Source organism: Grammomys surdaster, unplaced genomic scaffold (assembly GCF_004785775.1).
Source record: "Grammomys surdaster isolate TR1022 unplaced genomic scaffold, NIH_TR_1.0 125996, whole genome shotgun sequence".
Lineage (NCBI taxonomy): Eukaryota > Metazoa > Chordata > Mammalia > Rodentia > Muridae > Grammomys > Grammomys surdaster.
The window spans coordinates 5646263-5664802 of record NW_021620812.1 but is presented as its reverse complement, the minus strand read 5'-3'; positions in this window follow the sequence as shown (position 1 = coordinate 5664802).

Genomic DNA, 18540 nt, shown 5'->3' with positions numbered 1-18540 from the left:
AGTACAGAATTTGTTCCCTGAAATGTATTCTTATCTTTTTGAAACACAGGCATATGAATAGTTAACCTATATGTGTGGTAAGACAGGAATACACTTCTGTTTTAGATACAGTTTCCATTGCTTTGAAGAGACACTATGACCAAGGCAACTCTTATAAAGGACAATACTTAATTGATGCTAGCTTACAGTTCAGAGGTTCAGTTCATTATCCTCAAGGTAGGAAGCATGACAGTGTCCAGGCAGGCATGAGACTAAGGAATTAAGAGTTCTACATCTTGTTCCAATGGGAACCATGAGAATACTGGCTTCTAGGCAGCTAGGAAAAGGGTCTCAAACCCACTCCCACAGTGTCACACTTCCTCAAATGAGGTGACACCTACTCTAACAAGGCTACACCTCTTAATAGTGCTACCTCCCCTGGGCCAAGCATATTCAAACCATCATATTTACATATCACATAACATTTTAAGTATTTAATAACATATTTTATTAATTCCAATTGTATGCAAGCCTCTTAGTTCTGAAAAACCAATCATTCTACATCATTTTATAGCCCATTACTTGAATCCTTTTCCATTCTTTCTCTATGTGGTAGCGGTGTCCAATTTTGTGCCATTGTATTCAGTTAATATTCTATTGTGGTGTGCCATCTAATCTCTCATTACCACAATATCGATTTGTTCATCAACCTCCTGTAAATGATTTATTGGAAGTCACTTTAATGCATTTACATAATTCCTAGGAAACTGTAAAGTGGTACATACAAAATATAGACACAAGAGAAAATTCATAGACAAGTAATATTTTGTTGACTAGTACCTGCACACATTCTGTTATTGACATATTTTTGACTCAACAGGTAAGAGGACTTGCTACTGACACTGATGGCCAAATTTGACTTTGATTTCCAGGATTCTCAAAGTATAAGAGAATCACCTCCTTCAGGTTGTCCAAGCATTAAGTATACACAATCATTCATACCAACACCATTAAAAATTAATAAATAAATCAATAAATAAAATAAAAGTGATGTCATTACCTCTTTTAAAAACTGTGAAAAAAGATTAATGAAAAATATTCAAAATACTGTGTAGAGAAGAAAGGAGAGACATCCATTAAGTCCATTAAGAAACCAGACATTTTTTCTTAAAATCTCACCTGATAGTATTTATAATTATGATTATATGTCTGTATCACATTTGACACCATCTGGACAGCTCATGAGATAATGTAAGATAACCAGTGCACAGTATAATATTCCAGTCCCTGTATGCTTTCCTTATGCTACACATCATACAGGGTAGACACTGGAGAATTATTGTTAGAATCAAGCATGGGCTTAGTACATAATCCTTACAAAATTTTCCCGTTGTCTAACTTACCTAGAACCTTTTTTGACTGGCTTTTTGATAGAGAACACAGAGAAAAAAATTTGTTTTGTGTTTATTGATCAAAGCTCAGACCCATCCTATGTTTTAGGAAATCAAATCAGGTCAATGATGTTATTTTGAAATTTGAAATTAATACTCTCATTAAATGAATATGGCAGCTTTTTTTGTTTTTCAATACATGTATTTTTATTTTTTAATCATTTGACTGCATCCCAGTTTTCTGATGTACAATTGACAAAGTTTATGCATGGTTGTGTTGACTAGAATCATATATTGATAAGGGTATGACATGTTAAATGACTGAAGTTTGTTAATGAATGGAATAAGAAAAGACAATAAAGCATGAGAAAAATGAATGCTTTGTTCTCCTTCTGGAAAAAAACACTAAACATACTCCTTATAGTCCCAAATGTACCCAGTGGCTGTAATTCATCAATTTTCTCTTTCTTATGGGTCCTCAATACTCTTTGTTCATAAGATTGGCATAATATTTGCTTTCCCGTGTATATCCAATTTGAAAAAGGATTTTCCATATGAAAATCACAGAAGATAGAGATTGTCTTGAGCTTGATTTCTTTGTAGGTCTTTTATTTTCTGACCTTGAGTGGCTGTAAATGTGATGCTTCCAATCCTTTCAAATCTGCTGTCCATGAAAGTTCTCTCATTATTTTCAAATTTGAGAACAAGTAACCAATTTGTCCAAAGTATTTGACAAATATATATCTGGCCCATCTTATTTTCATTTATACACAATCTTGCATGTGCAAATGTCTTATATTTTTCTCTTGTTTTCATTCCAGCATTTGTGATGTCTTAAAGTGTCAGTGTTCTGGTAGGCCTCTGTGGGTATATAATTCTCCCATTTAACTTATTTAAGACATTTGTTTGATGATATAATTCACCTTTTTTAGCTACATATTTTTTACTTCATTGTAAGATTTTTGGCTTGAGTAATACCAGTCTAGGGAATATATCCAGTTTGAATATATCCAGAAGTAGGTTTTTCTACGGAATATGTCCTTTCTCTCTCTCTCTCTCTCTCTCTCTCTCTCTCTCTCTCTCTCTCTCTCTCTCTCTCTCTCATACAAAATAATGTTTCTTCTGAACTATAATAAATTCAGGTTATAATTAATGTTCTTTAAAACAATCTTTCTTCAAACAATTTCCCAATCAAAGGTTATAAATTTCATTCTTTCTGAGTTCTCTGCAGGATTTGCATTCTGTATGCTGCTTATCGCTGTCACCCTAAGAACTGTCTAATATTCTGCCAACTGTTTTAATACAAAAGCAGCATTTTGAACTGCAAAAAGCATTAGTAAAACTGACATTAAACACAGTTTGTCTTTATTAGAAGACTGCTTTTTCCCAGCATGAGTAATTTCTGTTATATACATAAAATGAATTCAGCCTCACTGGCTGGCTTTTACATCCAAATGTTAAGTTTCACCTTCATTACTATCCCCACACCTTCTATTAGAGGATATCAGGCATCAGTGTGAGGCCCTGCATACATTTATGATTTTATTACTAAAAGCAAAAAATGTATCATTTTCTCGTATTATGAAGAGAAACTTCTATTTATAGTCCAGGTATTAATTTATATCAAAGGGTATACTGAGAGTTCAATTTTTAATTAAAGATTATTAAACTTAAATTTCCCAACGTATTTTTCCATTTGTTCTTTGACAATTTCATGCATATGTATAATAAATTTTAGTTGTTTTACCCTGTTATCCTCTATCGGGTATCATGCTTTCCCACTGAAGTTTTCCTTTCTTCTGAGGCAATCCTACATCTACTTTCTTACATTATTTTGTGTGTGACCCACTGAATTTAGTTAGGATACCTTGAATGAACACACATTTTAAGATTAGTAAGAATTATTTTATATATCATACTTAGTGAAGTTTTATAAACCTACACATTGGACACAGACACTTAAGTTATCTCTTCTAACAAATGTGTAAAACTTTCTCCAAATGAAATAAAATAATCATTCATTATGTGTGATTTACTTGAACAATCACTTCAAGTGGACTTAAGGAATGATCAGTGAACTACTTCATCAATAAGATAAATGAGTGAAATACACAACTTAGCATCTTAACAGGTCAAGTAGCGAGGGAAGGAGAAATGCTAGTCAATTTGTAAAGATATCTCAGTAGAGATTCTTTTTTTCTTCAGGAATGAGACTACACAAGTAAGTGATTAAATTTGGCAGCATATTTTAGTAATGAATGAAATCAAAATTCCAGAAAACATGGTTCATTAAGTGAAAATCTTGCTGCCAGCTACAGGTTGCTTCCCTATGACTTAATGGTTGTCAAATCCCCAGAGACCCAACAGCACTATGACATATTATCATTGTTGATGATTGAGCACCATAGCTAGATGGTAAGATCCCATTGCCACATACAGCACTTACTTTGGTTACAGGACCTCAAGAAATCAATCTCTAACTGACCAAGAATCTCTCCCAGATTACTTGCATTCACAGTGCTGGCGAGTGATACAAAGTCTCCTTGGATACAAAAGATTTCAACGATTATACACAACACTAGAGCCTGTGTGCCACAATACTGACGTGCAGAGTAAAAGGTGCTTGCTGGTTTAGTAGCAGCAAGAATATTTATTGGGATCATTAACTTCTCTCATGATCGGCTGTGAGTCTTCCAAAGGAGGTTTTAATGTAAACATTGCCCAAAACAATGACTACAGAAACCCTAGGCTAGGGGGAGTACCTATTGCTTTTCTAGTCATGTATAGAAGGAATTGCTAAATATTTATGTTTATACCCATACATTTTTGCAGCTTTCAACTTTGGTCAGAGTAACTGTTTATTTCAGATCATAGTACTCAACACAGACAAACATAGTTGTTCAAAGTGCTGAGAATCAATGACTGAATTCTCAGCCATGAAGTGCACAACCATGAGCTCACTGCAAGCTTCCAGATAAACCTCAGAAGAGCTTGGAAGGTCGAAAGGTGCCGTGAACTGCTGGCTTTGTCCACAGCATGGCTTTTGGCCTCACAGCAACTGTGTGGTCTACACAAGATCTGCTCCACATCAAGCTAGTGAGAATTTCCAGCATGAAGGAAGGGGGAGTTCTAGAGACTCCAACCCTAGCTGTAAGTTCTTGCTGATGGTTTCTTGGAGAGAGAGACTCAGTCTTAAGAGGAAGAATGGCCACACTTGGGCCATGCTTAAGTGGATAATACCACATTCCTCCATATATGGCAGCATTAATTTGTATTCAATGGGTTAGGGCAAAAACACAGAATATACATTTGTGGCAGAAAATGTTTTGGAGAAGTCTGAGGAGATTTGAATGGAGAAAACCAGGGTTGAATATGATAAAGACATATTGCTTACCTGCATACAATTTTAAATAATAAATGCAGTAGGAAGAAAAAATACCCTAAAACCTCCACATCATATAAAAGGTTTTTTTAATATAAGGGGAAAATGTTGACAAATCAATTACTTATGAATATTTTATATTTAGATGCAATATGACTTTTCTATTGTAATGAATTAAGTAGTTAGCTGTTTATTCCAAAATCAGTACTTGGTCCTTCACGTGAAGGTACCCTAAAACATAGTTAAAGTAGTGTCTTGATCATCCATTTTTACTCCCTGAATTCTCAACCGAATAATTTTCTCAAGAAATTCCTTTCTGTGGCTGTTTTGTGATGTGGTAGTGTGCATGGTTATCATTTTCTTAGATTTTCTCACACAAAGACAAGAGTAACTGACTCGTTTGTGTGTGATGATATATTCTCCATTTCTGATTTTGTTATTGTCATTTTCTGATAGTTTATTTTGTAAAGAAGGCCAAATGCAGCTGTCTAGAATGTGAATTACAGCACAGAGACTTCATTTTGAGTGAAAATATATCTAATAAAGCCAGAGGAGATTTCACAAGCTATCCATTTGTGCTATGATGCCTAGGCAGAGGCCTTATTTATAATCTGAGATGGCTGTTTGATATTTTTTCAGACAGTCTCTTATTATAACAATGGAACAGGTATATACTGCTTTACCTTCAGCATTTTTCAAGAATAACAGAATTAATTCATTATGACTTATCTCTCATTCTGTCAAAAGTTTTTATATTAACTTATTTCCTTTTCATAGTTTCTAGGAAAAGAAAAGATCAAAGGAAATTATTATGGAAATAAATGGCATTATTAATTTTCAGCTTAATTTGAAGACTCTGTAAAATTAAAACCATCCTGAACTTCAAAGCTCTCATTAATTGACAGCTGATAATTTCAATCATTTTCATCTTAAGCTATATATCTGTGATTAATATCTATGCAGAAGTAAATATTATTTATGTAAAAATAATAAACAGCCATGTGTTGCTTAATAAAGGGTTTATCTGAGAAACAGGGGTCAGGATGCTTCATCATAAGTGATGTCAGCATGAATTCACTGTCTCCTCCCTAGACTCAGAGCACATACTATCATTTGGGGATTCATTTTTTTTTAAAGACCAACATTATGTGTCCAGCATGGCAGAGAAGCTAATGTCACTGTGTCATACATTAATGAGATGTATGATCTCTATATGATCTCCTCTGTGAAAATATGAAATTCTGAAAATATTATCACTGCCACATTTTTAACTCTATAAACTGATTTATAATATCAAAGTCAATCTTTTCTCACTGAGATTATTTTCTACCATAGTGGACTCTATTTTTGCCTAGTGTTTGTATCTGATATTTGATAAATTACTGACTCTCAAAGATGTTTCTAGTAATATGGATTTCTTCTCCTCCATAACCTCATGATGTAATTCTAGATCAGAATCACATCACATCTCAACTATACTCATTCTTTTCTAAAGCCTTTCCAATGAATGACATAATGACAGGAACTATCCTAAAGCACTGCATTTAAGATTATTCTTAAGATGCCTGGCCTTCATTGCTTCAAGGTTATTCATAAAATTTGCCTATTTCCTTGGCAAATTAGCAAATTCAATCATCAATTTTCCTTCCCTTTATTTTCTATTTTTTCATTATTCTGAACAAATAGTTTGATGCCTTGAGCACTAGTCAATTAGACTACCCGACCTTTGGTCACTTCACAGAACACTATGGATATCACTATCGGATCACAGAGCATTTTACCACTCCAAGGTAAAGAAAGCCTTTGGAAACTAGGAAGCCACCTCCCATTGATTCTTTCCAGGAAAGCACTCACTGGCTTCTAATGGATGGGACTCTATTCCAGATATGCTATGTAGGCATCTTCTTGCAGTGTGACTCTAAGTCTAGCTTCTTTTACTAATTCTGATGATTTATTGTATACTTTCGTTATTTCAGATTTAAATATTACTGAAATATAACAGATGTAAACAGATGACCTCTGCTCCTCATTCCCATGAATACAGTTTTTGATTGTCAGGAGAGAAGCAGCTAAGCTAAGCTAGGCAATGGTGGCATAAATCTTCAATCCAGCACTAGAGGGATGGAGGCAGATAAATCTTTGAGTTCCACGACAGCCTTGTCTACAGTGAGATTCAGGACAGCCAGGGCTACTTAAAGAAACTTTATCTCAAGAAACCAAAGCAACAAAAAATGAAAACATCCAATGTGACTATTAAAAATACAACACCTGTATGTTTATGAATATTCACTAATACTAAATATAAGTAGATACAGTGGCCCACGTTTAAAATTCCAGTAATGGGAAGGCTGAGGCAAAAAGACTAACTTAGATTCAGGCCAACTTAAGTACAGAGTAAATTTTAGGCCTTTCTGGGATACAAGCTTGAAATCTTGAATCTTGTTTTAAAAATCAGCACACACACATGTGCACTCACACATGCACACACACATGCACACGTGCACGCGCGCGCACACACACACACACACACACATACACACATTGGAATATCTTCACGGATTCACAAGATTTTCAATATATTAAACTCTTCCTTGTCTATATCTTTCGACACTCTGTATCGGGTAATTATGAAAAGCAATCTGTGCCATCAACAGTAGTCAGGCCACAACCATGGGGAGCAGCAAGGCGTGGCCTCAAGGTTCCTGTAGTTAGCTGCTGCCAAACCGTTCAAATCTTTCCAGTCCATCCGCCCTGCTGGCTGTAATCTGCTAGCCCTGTAAAATGAAAACTCCAGAGGCTTGTAATTTACCAGTCAGATTTATAACAGTAAATCTTCAACCCCCAAAATGCCCACACAAAGAACTCAAACTTCATTTGATACAAATACAAGCTGCACACTTAGACTGGGCCAATGTGGCTTATGATATTCAATCGTCTCTCTAAGAAATCTCCAGTTCCTTATGGCTCCTAAGACCACGTGGTTCTGGTTCATCATCTTCTCCTACAGGTCCCATATTCATTCATTCTCTCTCTCTCTCCCCCTCCCCCCCTCCCTCTCCCTCTCCCTCTCCCTCTCCCTCTCTTTCGTTTCTCTCTGTCTCCTCTCTAAAACTTTCAGCTCTACCTTCTTTTTCCAATGCCTAATCACAGGCTCTAGCCTTATCTGACTAAGAAGATTTCACCTGCCCTCACCTGCATCTGGTCACTTCTTTGAGGGGGCAGGAAAAACAGACAATCCATAACAACACCCAAAGCTTAATTTCAACGCTATAAGCCCAGGATCTCTTTTCGGGCAGTATGATAGAGGTAGGAATGGCTAGATAGAAAAATGTTGCCCCCAGAAACAGAAAACTGACTCTACGAGATAAATTCCTTGCATCTTAACTCAATGTTTCTTGATGTGAATTATTGTAGGCTTGGGTTTTAGTTGATTTGATCAATGAATTTTTTTCGATAATTCTATAGTCTACATTCTTCATCATATCCAGTCACAGAATTCACTGCTTGGTTAGGTAAGTGCTCAGAAAAGTATTGGACAATTGTTTTTTTTTTTTTTCACATTTTTGGAGAGAGTGGGCCAACTGAATGCATACATAGATACAACCTCCATGGATTCAGCTTCAAGATAGATAATAAGGTGTTAGCATATAGAAATTTCTAGATCAGAACAGATCAAGGATAACGTGGTGCAGTGGTATATTTTCTCCTTCTCCATGTAAACCATTCTCACAGTGGCTGAGAATACAGCTGGAGTGGATCCTAATTGGAACTGCCTTGATTAGCCTCTGGAGCACTAATGAATGCAAATTTCAACACTTTCAAAATTATATCCTACTGTGTGAATCTTTTTTTATGCAATCAACAACAAAATGGAACACTGATTTACTAAGATGAAGCTAAATGTTATTATTTCATTGTTAATTTAATCAAATTTTATTTTCTGTCTACTACAAACCAGAATCTGACACGTTTCTGTTTACACAATATACTGAACTTCTTTTTAAATGTTAACTTCAAACTATTAAAGTCCAAATGAATTAGAAATTATAAAACACTCCTTTGTTTTCTAAAGTATGAAAAACTCCCATGTTTAGGTATCTTAGTTATTTAAATATCTGTTGAGCTGTGTGATGTTAGTCCAAGATCCAGACCCTTTCCATAAATTTCATAACATAAAAAATCTTAGGGTAAAAACTGAATATCTTCAACTACTGTAGTAACTAAGGGAGATTTAGTGTCAATGGCTATCTGTCTTTACCTGCAGGATGAGATACCTAGAAGTTAGTTAACATTATCTGACTTTGTTCCATTGCCAGAGAACAATATTCCTTCTGAACCCACTCTTTACTTTATGAACATTCAGAATGTAGAAAGTAAATCAAATTCTTGAGGTCCTGTAGAGTGATTGGTGTTGAAACTCCATCACCAAAAGTAGAGTCAGCATAAGTGTTGTGAAATCCAATCTTGCATAAGGATTCTTTGTGTTCATACAAAAGTGGATCTGCTGGCTTCACAGGGACTGTGTTTCTTTATCAGGAACACTTAGGTATTCTTTGATCTGGTGGCTTCTCAGTCACTGGTGTTTATTGGACACACTTAGGTATAGTTTGCACAAATGAAACCATAACCATTAAAGCTAAGTAACATTCTTCCTAGTGCAATAGTTACATATTTTCTTCACTTGTTGGCTATGCTATCTCTCTGTTTATGAGTCCTACATGTACATGTGAGTGTGTGTGTGTGTGTGTGTGTGTGTGTGTGTTCAAGTAAGTGCTTGAGTATGTATCTGCATGTATCCATGTGAGTGCCCATCATAATACAACAAGTAGAAATAAACCAGTTGTTTTTTTTCTGAGAATCTATCAAAGGAGGGCAAGAACTGAAGGAGCTGAAGGGGTTTGCAACCTCATAGGAAGAACAACAATATCAACCAATCAGACACCCCAAAGCTCTCAAAGACTAAACCACCAACCAAAGAGTACACATGAGGAGAGGAAGCCCAAAGTCTCCGCTGGATATGCAGCAGAGGATTGCCTTAGTGGGCATCCCTGGAAAGGGAGTATTTTCGTCCTATGGAGGCTCAATGACCCAGGGTAGGGGAATACTAGGGCCCTGAGACAGGAGTGGGTAGGTGGGTCAGGGAGCACCCCCATAGAGGCAGGAGGAGGAATAGAGGGCTTGTGGAGGGGAAACTATGAAGGGGGATAACATTCATATTGTAAATAAGTAAAATAACCAATAAAAAATGAAAAGAAAACAATAAAATTGTGAGTACACACACATGTATGTGCACATAAGGAGTCACTTAAAACCATCTATTTCATCATACTAGATGCTTTTACATGTGTGAATGTGTATTTACATGAGTTGATGTGTTTGTATCTTCATTTGAAATTATAATGCAAGCTCCTGGTAAAGGAATTTTACCTTCCTATACATTTTTTTTAAGGTGCCAAATACTACATTTTGAGTACTCATATATTGCATCCCTCTGAGCTGGGATTCACTCTCAAGTAGCAAGTATCTATGGTAATGCAAATCATTCTACATTTCCCCAGTCTATTGTGCTCATTCTCTTTGTCCTTCTACTGTGACAACTCCCATCAAGCAGGCTCTGTGCCCAGGAAGTTTCTGCGGAAGGCTCTTTTTGCTAAGTAGCAGATCAATCAGTGAGCCACTTGCTGTATCTGATCTCATATTTTCCTCCTTCTAGTCCAATAAATGAAATGCCCACAATGCAGTGATTGCACAGTAATTGCTTACGCAAAGGAATCCAAAGTTTTGGAGCCCTGAAGGAGGACAACTTGTTTTCTAATCGAGTCTGAGATGAAGGTAGCACTTTCATAGAGGAAAGAGAGGAGTTCTTTTCTGAAACACCATTTAATAACTCCTAATCTCTGATACAGCAGCATATTTTTCCAATTAACCTTGTACATTTAGCACGGAACTTCAGTCTTCTTTCATTTTTTGAGGATCCAATCACAGGGTTTTTCTCTCCAATGAAAAACTGAATTTTGCCAAATGTTAGAGGAGATGAGATTTAGTGCTAGGGTTCTGACTTATAGTATCTTCTGCTGCTTCTTTCATTCGCTGTGTCTGTCCGTGTGTTACAGGTGCACATCTGTGCACATCTGTGCACATGTGTCTGGGGAGACCAAAAGCAAGATTGAGTATATCACATCATTGTCTTTCACGTTGTTTTCTTGTTGTTCTGGTATGTTCATATGCATATGGTGTTCATTTATGTGTGTGTGTTTATGCATGTGAGTACACAGGTATTGTGTTTGTATGTGTGTGAGTGTGTCTATGCTGTGGGGGATATAAGTGTGCAAATATGTATGTATGTGTGTTTATATATGTGTATATGTGTGTGTATATGTATGTATGAGTGTGCATGTGTATATATGTATATGTGTATATATGTGTGTGCCACATGTATGCTTGTTCTCAAAGAGGCTAGAAGAGGGAGTCACGTTATTGGTATTCAAGTGGCTTACAAGGTGAATTTGCTATGGTGGAAAGCATGAGGCCAATACTCTCATTTCTGCTGTAACTGTCTGAGAAAAAGAAAATTATCATAGATTATCCACTTTGAGGTTATTTGAAAAAAGCACTGTGGGTAGTTTTTAACAAGTAAAATGCATAGAGAGTACACTATAAGGTAAAAATTCAGTAAAGTGAACACTCTAAGATTCTGGTTGCTTTATACTTCAGCACAGATCCAATCCCTTCTAGACACAAAATAGCTACTGTTCTCTCTAGATAGTCAGGGCAGAGAAAGGACTAGCAAAGTTTCCAAATCTGTAATATAAAATATAATAGAAGATTTCAGAAGCAACTTGGTTAGAACTAGTGTAGTGATTGTTCCAACATTTTCCTCATCAACACAGGACTGAAAAGCATCAACCCTCGCTGTGAAGGAAAGCAGAAAATCATGGATACAGCCTGGTGTGATGACAATCATTTAGCCTAGACCAGGATTTTGTGCAGAACAATGAGAGAGGAAATGTGTGACAGGCAGAATAGAATTTGAGAAATAGACACAGCTTTGCACCATCTCCTCCCCTGAGACTCTAAAGGAAGGGATCCTCACCAGTGCTTAGGCTAAATATGTGTGTGTGTGTGTGGTGTGTGTGTGTGTATGTGTGTATGTGTGTGTGTATGATATGTGTATGTATATACATATACACATACACAGATACATATATATATATATATATATATATATATATATATATATATATATATAATGCTGAATGTGGCAAAGTAAATGGATCTTAAATGTTGGAAAATGTACTTTTGTGTCTCTAAGGTGGTGATTAAGGTAAGAGAAATATCTTATATCCATCAGGGAGAGATGGAGCCCAGGAGTGTGACTGAGCATCATAGCTTCAGAGGAGCATAACCAGAGCACCCACAGAGACTAATTGGGGCATAGTCAGTACTACACTCTCAGACAGTTAAAGTGGTCAGGGACATTTTCCTGAGACACAGTCACCCTATGGAAGCTATAAGAGTACCTTTCAAGGTGAAATCGAGTAGGATATGCTTCAGGTCCCAAAGTATTTTCCCCAGGGATATTTAATATAAATCTAAATCAAAGGAAAATATTGACTAGTTCTGTTGAGGAACTACTTGGGATTATATGTGGCAAATGGGCAGAAAAACATTTCTATCAGCATAGCAGATATCAGAGACATTCTTTGACAATGGAGCTAAATCACCGCTGAATTCATCTACTACCCCTTGTTTAAGGCATGTAGCCCATGTTACTGAGCTGAATAAATATTAAAGAGAAACAATAGATAAGCCTCTGGAGTGGACTTTTTTTGATGGCATCCAGCTTGATTTCTTCTCTTCAAACCAGTGAGTCATCAGATCAGAAATGTAAATCAGAACTAGAAATAAAGAACTCCCAGGATTTTTGTAATGTTACTCATTCATATTTTTTCTGTTTCTGAACAAAAGTACAGTATGTTAATGTATATGTTGAAATTTTTTAATTCTCATTTAAGTTGGAGGATTTGCATATTAAAGAAGGAGTCAAGAGAAGGTAGTATGAGCTCCATTGTGTTAGACTTTAACACCAACCTTATTGTAGACAAAATATGTGTGTTGTATACAAGAAGTAGATTTGTAGGACAAAAAATTAATATGGTAAGATAGAGTTATATCATAATATAATCTATAGTCTACATAATATAGAGTTTGAAAAAAATATCAATCTAGAAAGACATATGAGTTTTAAGTGAGTTGGGATACTGATGTCTTTGTGAATTTTCTCCTCTAAGGAGTCAATGGATGCAATTGTTAATATTAGTGTAGTATTTCCTCAGTATTTTTTGTTAAATTTTAAAATGTTTTGGACAGAGAGATAAAATTGAATGTTGAATCTAGATATTCAACCATTACTATTTGCAGAGACAAATTATCTCAACATCTTTTGTTGAACATAAAAGAAAATAATGTTTGCTAGGAATGGTAGTAAATACTTTTAATCCCTGTAGTTGTGAAGCTGTAGTTTGGTGAGGGTAATTTCAATGTCAATCTGGTCTACATAGAGAGGTCCAGGATAGTCAGAGCTACACAGTGAAACGTTGTCTCAAAAAAGAAACCCAAAATGCTTAGGGCAGATGTAGAAGACTAAGTATCAAATCTAGATAGAGCACTCCTATAATTCCTGTAATTATCCAATATATTTGATCACAGAAGTAAAGGCATAGGCATCTTTGAAGGCCTTCAGAAAAGTTGAAAAAAAGAAAACCTGAGTCCATTGCCTAGAATGAAGACAGATTTAGATGCATCTGTTCTCATCAGATGACAGGAACAATGACATAGGGTCAGGTTTAACTTAAATTTCTCCAGAATAGCACATTCAGTAACCAGAACCTGTAAAACTAGAGATAGCATTCTTACATTGTGAATTTCCCAAGACACTAATGCATGTGTTTGCAAAGATGAGAATGATTTCAAAACATAAACAAGTGTAGAACTTCAACCCTTCCTTTAGACATTAGATTTTGAAATGTCTGAAATACTTGAATATTATACCAGCCAGTTGCTAGGGAACACAGTACAGGTATGTTTTTCCTGTTCTTTCTTTGTGTGAAATGAGAGTATTTCTGACTCCAGTGATTTTGACATCTTCAGGAACTTAAAGAGCAACACTCTGACTAGAATCTAACACAATAAGGAAAAGAATAGAACAAAGAACAAGGAAAGATGATCAGGAGATTATAAGCATCCTAGTTGAAAATGAATGCTATTATTAGTTCCTTTATTTAAAATGCCAGGTACTTTGTAAAAAATAAGAAAAAATATCAAAATATGTCTGAGCACATTCTAAAAATATTAAAAACTATTTTAACAATCCAACCAATAAATAATGAAGGACAATTATAAAATTGTCATAATCAAAGTTAAGAAAAAAATTGAGAATAATAAACATATTAAACTTAACAGTTTTAAGGAAGATACTGATAGATTTAAAGAAAATAAACACATACCATACTTACAGTATTTCTAGAATAAACCTCTTTACAATGGAGTACATTATAGAAAAATACTTTAAAATATATAAGACAAATCTAGAAAACCATATTAGGTCTACACATATTATACCAAACCCAGAATACTTAAACATTGGAGGACAGAGCCAGAGAAATGTCATAAATTCAAGACCAGCCAGGCTACTTAGCAATCAATTATCACCACACAGTTGCCAGGACAACATGGGCTACATAGCATGACTCTAACTCAAAAAATAAAACAAAAATAGATGCCATAAATACTTGATTGAAAAAGTCTGGTGTTTAAGTAGATATTCTGATTCATCCTTTACATTCATCTAATATTAGAATGTTAGGAAGCATAAGGACAGCGAATGGAATCATAAGAAAAAATGCATACTCATTGCCTCTGTTCAGAGAACCATGAGCCAAAGTGAATATTTCCTTCATTAAAGTTATTTTTGTCATATGCTTAGAAACTGCAACAACAACAACAATAACAACAACAACAAAACTACTAACAGATGTTCAATGTGTAGCAGAGAATTTATTTAAGCAATTTAGATCAGAATTCAGTAGATGGTTAAATATGAAATGAGATGATCCAGAAATTTCAACTTGGTTCTAAAGGTCCTGAGGACTTCTGGAAAGCCAACAATAGCATTCATCCCATATCCAACAACCAAAGGATTTGGATTCTAGAAATAATAAAAATGGCTTCAGCTGCAGGGGCAGATGGACAGCCACATACTACCTGGACAGGCAGACAGGCAAAAGGACTTTCAGTTTGGGTCTCTGGAAGCATGGGCTGCCAAGGATGGTGCTGCCTACTCAGAGAAGGATCTTGTCGTTCAGTTAATCTTTCTTGGGAATATCCTCTGAGATCTACACAGAGGTGTGTCTCTTCGTTGAGGCAGATCTAATCAAGTCAATAACCCAGTCTGACTCCCAACACATAGGAAAGCCTCAAGCTCAGCATTCATGGAGAATCCTTAGCCCTGTAAGTGTTTCAGTATTATTCTTTTTTGTTTATTTGTTTTGTTTATTGAATATTTTATTTATTTACATTTCTGATGTCATCCCCTTTCCCCATTTCCCTCTTCCCCCCTCCCAAAATCCTCTATCCCATCCCCCTCCTCCATTTTGCTTTTATATCATTTTAATTACATGCATGTATTAAGGTCAGTTCTAGGTTCAGGAACTAGCAATACAATAGATGCAAATAGTCAAGGAACAAGCAAGACAATAAACATAAACAGTCAAAGAATAAGCAAGGCAATAAACAAAATTCTGTGATCACTCCTGTGATCTCTATTTCTAAGGGTTTATCAGGATGACCAAAATATCTAAGCCTACTTCCCTGTCCTAGCCCAAAGTCATTTTCATGTCTGAAGCCTACTTCTTTGTTCTAGCCTAAGATTTAGATTCCTAGCTGAATGTACTTCTTTGTTCTAGCCTAATGTCATATTCCTGCCTGAAGCCCATTTCCTTGTCCTTGACCCATGTCAGAATCTTCCAAGGAGACCCAAAAGCTCTCAGCCTCACCCCCTTTTTTATTTCATAAACAAGACTGAGCCTGTCTTAGGTCATTCTGCCAAGAATGCCTTCCTTACCTGTCATGGAATATGCATTATCAAAAAGCAATTCACTTATGTCTTAGGTTGGTAAGACTCTGTGCCAGTCTGTTAATTTAATAACTCTGTCTAGGGGTCCATTTTCAGGTTCAATCCATGTACTTTGGCTGTCAACATGTTGATGTTATTAAAGACAAGCTTTAACAGGTTGGGAAAGAATAAAATTATCCCCAAGACAAAAAAGGGTTAGCAATATCAAGCTATATATGCCACTGTTGAAACTTGACCAATATAGAAATACTGACCTCAGGCTATGGGGAATTTTATCAGCAGTATCAGCCACATCAATGCACAGCCAAACAGCATTCTTGGAATTCATATGCTCACTATGCAACGTTAAAACATCAAGAGAGGTGTCAGCATTATGCCAAATACATTGCTAATGTCTTTAAACTTTTTCCTAATTATAATAACTATCATTGTAAATTTTAGAAGTAACACAAAAACAATGGTATTTGGCATGACACTCTAGATGGCTCCTTACTCTTGTTTTTCCTTTTTTTTTGTTGGATATTTTATTTACATTCCATATGTTATCTCTTTACTCCATTCCCCTTGCACGCAGGAACTCCCTATCCCATCGCCCTTCCTCCTGTCTCTCTGCAGATGTGCCCCTACCTACTCCTCACTCTAACCTCCTTGCCCTCAAATTCCTCCACACTAGGCATCCAGACTTCATGGGACCAAGAATTTCCTCTCCCACCTATGTCCCACAAGGCCATCTTCCCCTACATATACAGCTGGAGCCATGGATCCCTCCCTAAGTGCTCACAGGCTGGTGGTTTAGACCCTGGGAGCTCTGGTTGGTTGGTATTGTTGGCTCCTTACTCTTAAACTCAGAACATCCTTCCTATAATTAGAATAGGATACAGAGCATCAATCCTTTGTCCCAAATGCCTATCTAAATCCTCGTGTATACTCAACACATTAGTAACATTTTTGGTTAAGTGATTAGCAAAAGTACCTTTCTTAACTTCTTGTGTCAAAGCAATTGAAGAAGCAGTGGTGCTAGCAATTAATGTTATTAAACTTGTTATACCAGCTATAATCAAGCCTACTACCCTCTTGCTTCTGCTTAAATTCTGACTTACTTCTTCCAGTAATTGCAAGCTTTTATCCAAATACGAAGGTTCGGTAATACTCAAGGCAATAAAGCAAAACCTGGTTGATAGACTCCCGTAACAGACATGCCATGTTTCAACACACTAGTAGAATTATAAACTGTACAATCAATGCAACTTACGTTATATACTGTTGAGTAAACCAGAAAATCCTGAATTTTACTCAGAGTTTATTCACTATACAACTGCATAGAAATATTATTCTTGCTTAATTTAAGAGTCAGAAAAAATAAGAAGGTAATTTAACTATAGACTTGCAGTAAGAAATGGTCCTGTAGGGGAATCTACTGAAGGCTTTTAAGGCTGGGCAGTTTTGCAAATTAGGTCTACCAGTAGTTTTTATTCTCTCTGCCAAAAGAAATTCATGTTCTATCAGTCAACTGAGCTAGGACTTGAGAAATATCCCAGGCTGTGCTGGACTTGAATTTGAAAATAAATCCCACTGGGGATTAGGTTTTGGCAGTGTGTAGAGCATTTATTTTTACTGTTGGAATTTTTTAAGATCCTTTTACACTCTGCAGCCAATGATTCTCGAGACAGATGAGCATGGCTAAAGTGTGGTGTCATGATTCAGATGCCTCTTGTCTTGCTCTGTATCAAGATGACTTGCTCCATATCAAGTGTCCCACTATGGTTAAATTAAGATTTCACTGTCAATTAAGGCGTAAGCAAAGCTATTTAACTTTTCCTGACATGTATACGGGATTCAGCTATGTTTTGTTCAACACAGGATGGTTGCCTTTTTATTATTATTTATTTTTCCTTTTATTGAAAATAGATTATTTTCTTATACAGTGTATTCTCATAGTGCCCTCTCCCTGAACTCTATCTGTTTCCTCTACCCATCCCTGTCCCCATCCCAATTCACTCCCTTTATCTCGTTAGAAAAGATAATGTTTCCAAAGATAACTACCAAACATGACGAAATAAAATGTAAGATGAAGCAAAACCTGTCATATTAAAGTTGGGTATGTCAACTCGACAGGAGGAAAAGAGTTCTAAGAGCAGGAACAAGAATCAGAGACCCACTTGTTCTCACAATTAGGAGTCCCATAAAAGCACTTAGCTTATATCTATAGTACATACACACCATCTGGTGCATACCTGTGTCAGCCTTGTATTTGCTGCTTTAGTTTCTGTGAGCTCAGATGCATCTTGCTTAGTTGAATCAGAGGGCCTTGTTTTTCTGCTGTCCTCCATCCTCTCTGTCTCAGCCTTTCTGCATCTTTTCCTGTGGGATTTGCTGAACTCTGGAAGGAAATATTTGATGGAGACCTTCCCAGTTAGACTCTCTATCCATGTAATATCTATTGCACAAGGCACTGTTCTCCAAGATTATGGGTGCTTTCTTTTTTCCCTACAACTTCATTCTTAATGCAGTGAAGACTAGAGATATAAATATAATCAAAGAAACCTAGTCTTGTAGAAAAGCTTGATAACATAATTCAGTTAAGTCAATGTGCTTGACACTAAGCCTGCCCAGTCCCAATCAGAGTTCAATCTGAAAGGAGAAAACTCATCCTA